Below are 4,635 nucleotides of genomic sequence, written 5' to 3'. Positions count from 1 at the left end.
TTCAGTAACCAAGCGCTCTATTTTAGTCTTTTGGAAGTAAGGGTAACAATAGGACCGAACATTGACGGGTGATGTGCTTGATTGTAGATGAATTGCGTGATCTTGAGGTCTTGAGGGTGGTAGTCTTGGAGGCTCAGCAAAGACTGACTCGTATGTTTCGAGCAGAGATTTGATTTCCATATTGCTGTCCCCATCCCGATCCTGCTCCATAGACTGCAACTCCAGTTGGTACAGAGCTGCGACTGCCCTGGTGTTGAGCACCTGTCGGACATTATGGTACTGTAGCTCCATAGGCCCCTGTGAGGCATCTCCCACCAAGGTGACACATCGCCCCTCATCATGGAACTCCAATGTCATCTTACTATAATCAAATAGCACGGGCCCAAGCTACGCCAACCATTGCACTCCCAAAACTATATCTGCGCCAAATAGAGGTAATATGAAAGCATCAATCTTAATTGGGTGGTTGACCAATTTTACCTGTAATTGTCGGACCAATCCTTCACACTTTAGTCGACTACCGCTGCCCACCATAACGGTGATGTTAGGTGCAGTTTCCACTGCCAGGCCTAAATGCTTCGCAACACGACTCTGAATGAAGTTGTGGGTGTTTCCACCATCGACTAGGACTTGAATGGGCTTTCCGTCGATGTAACCAGTGAGGCTCAAGGTAGTTGGCGATTGCATTCCTACTAGGGAGTGGTAGGAGAGTTCACCAGTAGTTGCCATCTTTGGAGTGGAAGCCTGTTCAAACTCTTCGCTGGCCGTTCCGTCTGGGGTTCAACTTGTTCGTCCCCATCTTCATATTCTAATAAGAATAGCTGGCGGGTTTTGCAGCGATGACCTGGGGCGTACTTGTCATCACAGTTGTAACAGAGCCCTTTCTCTCTCCGTTGTTGCATCTCAGTAGGCGTGAGGCGCTTGATGAGTATACGGGAAGGTGGAGCGGGAAGTGTGAGCACCGTTGAAGTTAGATAAGGTGTAGGCAGCAATGCAGGGCGGGCGAACTGAGGTCGTGATATAGAACGCCAAACCTCCAGAAACTTTGACTCCTGTAGTCGGGCCAATCCAACCGCGTGTGCCATATTGGTTGGTCGGAATGCCATCATCTCGTTCCGAATGTCGCCCCTTAAACTAGAGATGAAGCAGTTGACCAGAAAGGAAGGAGGAATCCAATCAATCTGATTTGCGAGTGTCTCGAAGCGAGATTGGTACTCAGCCACCGTAGTGGTTTGCATGAGTTTAACGAGAGTTGCTTGCGGATCATCAAACTCTGAGGGTCGAAGCGGAGTTCCAACACTCGGGTGAAGACTACCCATGTTGAGAACTGAGATGATCTGTACATCCACTAGAACCATTGTAGTGCTTGGCCATCCATATGGAAGGACGCCACCAAGAGGCGCTGATCATCAGAAGTTCCATGATAATCGAAGAACCTTTCCGCCTTGAAGATCCAGCCACTCGGATCAACTCCATCGAAGCGTGGAAAGTCGAGTCGGACGGTGCACACCTAGATTAGGTTGGCCGGAGCTGGGAGTGATGACCCAGAGTCGATTGGTGTGGACGACCCTGACCTTTGCACTTCTGGTGGAGCATTTGGTGGTCGCAGGGCCTGCTCGAGTCGTCCATCCATGGCCACAAACCGTAGAGCCAGATCCGCGAAGGACTGTTGCTGGTCGGTGATGACAGCTTGAAGACGATCTAAACGCTCGCTTTGAGTCGCTACTGTTTCACCGAAGTGTTTAACAGCGTCATCCAGGTGACGAAAACGTGTGCCGTCGGCCATGGAAATCTTCTCTCAATGAAAGCACCAATGATAGTTCAGAGAACACGTTGCCGGCGGCGATAGGCACCAATTAAAATGCAAAGGCTAATTCGAGGTTAGCCACCTCCAAGAGAAGAGAGAACGAAGGAGAGTTATATTATGCATGCCCCATACATCCGATACCCTACTATTTATATATAGCCAAATGGTCGTTACAGCCGTATCAAAATGGGATCTCGTTTCAACAGAATTACAGAAATCACATGCTGTGGTCCCCTCTACGTAATTCTTCAGGACCATTGGGCATCTCCTTTGTCGTTGAGAGCGTCATGCTTCTGTCGTTGCCCGAGTTGATGGTGCCACGTCCCCAGCTGAAGTGTCGAGTGGCTCCTTCTCCATTGGAAACGTATCAGGATCCCGCCGAGTAAAGAGAGACTCCGCCGAAAACACTTCCATCTCCGAGAGCTTGGTAACTGTCATTTCTTTTCTGTTGTCTTATGCCTCTCTGCTTTGAGCAGGGTTTGAAAATTCTGAATCGGCAATGACCGATCCAGCCAATTCACATCAATTCTCGCCGACAGTTTTCAGTCAATTCCAGCTGATTTGAATCGGTTGAACTGACCTATTCGCTTATTGATTTCATATATTGAAACCCTAGTTTTGAGGAAGTTCTTGTCTTCCACCTCTGTTTTGGGAGAATTTTTGTGTTATGCCTCTCTGTGTAGAGAGAGAAGCAAAGAAATTGCTATTTACTGCTGTTCGTTGTTTTCTTTTTTCTTAACAAAGAAAATAACAGTTTAACGCACAGGGCAAGCTAAGAGAGAAAGAGAGAGAGAAAGAGAGAGAGAGAGAGAGAGAGAGAGATTCCAATTTTACTGTGTAGAGTCGCCATTATGAAGCAACCATGGCCATCATCAATGGAAGATTTCCATCCAGACCAGCATCTCTGTACACATAGACAACCAAACCAAAAGAAAAAAAAAAAAAAAACATGCTATGAAGCTCTCAATTCATATTTTAAATCATCCTAATTTAGGTGCGCCCATCGTGTAATACAGAATTTGATTTTGATCCTCCCAGCGCTGGCTGGAGAGAGCCCAATCACATCCGACAAGCTTTCCAGGTCTCCCCTTTCCGACCATTCGCAATAAATTAGTCGAATAAAACCCGATAGGAAGCGACCTTACAGCAGGAAAAAAAAATAAAGGATGAAGAAGAAAGCAGAGTTGGTGTTCATCCCAGCTATGGGATTCATGTTGTCTCAAGGATGGAGTTTGCCAAACAACTCTTCGATCGAGACGATCGTTTCTCCATCAGCGTCTTCCTCATCAAAACACTCTTTGTTTCATCAGATTTCACTTCTTACACCGATTCCCTTCCACAAATCCGATTCGTCCACCTCCCTGAGCTCGAGCCACCTCCTTCGTCATCCAATCTTCGAATCCGAGAGAGCCTCGTGTCCGTTCTCGTAGAAACCCACAAACCACTTGTCAAACACACAATCACCAGTCGATTTGGACTCTGAATCAACTCCAATTCGGGCTCCAATCGCAGGGTTAGTCATCGATCTTTTCTGCTCTACCTTGATCGATGTCGCTAACGAACTTAGCGTCCCTTCCTACATCTTCTTCACCTCCCCTGTTGGTCTGCTCGGTGTCATGCTCCACCTCCCTGAACTCAACAACCAGATCAGAACCGATTTTAAGGACTCAGTCAAAGAGTTGAGTATTCCGAGTTTCACTAACCCGTTGCCAATGTGGAGCAAAAAAGGCGATGGCTACGGCTGGTAAGTCTATCACGGCCGAAGGTTTACGGAAGCAAAAGGTGTCATCTTAAATTCATTCAGGGAACTCGAACCACCGCAATTAACTCGTTCTCCGGCGGTCAAATCCAGCCATCGCTGGTCAGCCACCGTCATCAGTGGTCTTCCTGTGCTTCGGAAGCAGAGGGCGGTGGAGACATGGCGGTAGGTGTAGATGATTTAGGGTGGGACTTACATCGGTATTTTAGGTACTTCATATATAGTAAGGGTATTTTGGTATTTAAAAAAAAAATATAGTAGCTGATATCAGTATATAAGGTATATTCCTTAATAGTAACCGACGGTATGGGATCTGAGTTTAATTTAATAAAAGAGAGGAGGTGTTCCTACAATACTGACATTCTTCAGGGGATGGCGCTGTAAATTACCCGTAATATTACTGCACGTCATGGGAGCACATAGCCAAACCCTTTACTCAATAGGTTTTTTTTGGGTTGATTAATGAACGCGCTACTACCAAGTTGTTGGCAATTGATATTTGTACTCATATATCATTTTTTTCCACATGACAATTAAATGATATTGAAATTTTGTGGACGAGAAGCCCCTATGGTCCCTAAACATGTCAAGTTTCTATCTAATCAACAATGAGGGTGAGATTTGACATATGACCAGTACAAGAAGAATCTCAATCTTAGATCAAAACACTATGTATGGATGATATGAACTGCTTAAACAAGAATTCTTGAACGACGAACAATCAGATCCTCTATTACAATGCATTATTGTCACCATGTGATGATTACAAGATTTTCCCTCAATTACTACGAGTATAATATATGGGAGCCTGGCATAGGATGAAAACTTGGTTAATCAAATATTAGTAAGAAACTACTATGACTTATATGAGTTGCTACCCACGTTTGCTAAACGGGAAATGCTTCCCAACTCCTTTTATACATGCATATTGACTCTTTGGACATCTGGGAAGTTCAAAAGTTTAGATTTAAAAATCTATTTTCTACCATTTTTATTAAAACCCTAATATTGAATGAGTAAGTTTGTTAGGCTATCAAATCAATTTGCTTTATTGGATAATAGAATTATT

At 44.9% G+C, this 4,635-nt stretch overlaps 1 long non-coding RNA gene across 1 annotated transcript; it reads right to left on the bottom strand.

The window, feature by feature from the left end:
- Positions 1 to 2,615: 2,615 nt before the first annotated feature.
- On the bottom strand, positions 2,616 to 4,031 carry LOC122066882. The gene is made up of 2 exons (XR_006136507.1): positions 3,511 to 4,031; positions 2,616 to 3,436 (listed from the first exon to the last, which is right to left on the bottom strand). It is a non-coding gene; the product is annotated as an uncharacterized LOC122066882 (long non-coding RNA).
- Positions 4,032 to 4,635: the final 604 nt, after the last annotated feature.

This window comes from Macadamia integrifolia, unplaced genomic scaffold, assembly GCF_013358625.1.
Source record: "Macadamia integrifolia cultivar HAES 741 unplaced genomic scaffold, SCU_Mint_v3 scaffold262, whole genome shotgun sequence".
NCBI classification, from domain to species: Eukaryota; Viridiplantae; Streptophyta; class Magnoliopsida; order Proteales; family Proteaceae; genus Macadamia; species Macadamia integrifolia.
Note: the sequence above shows the minus strand (reverse complement) of the source record. Positions and strands in the feature narration are given on the sequence as shown.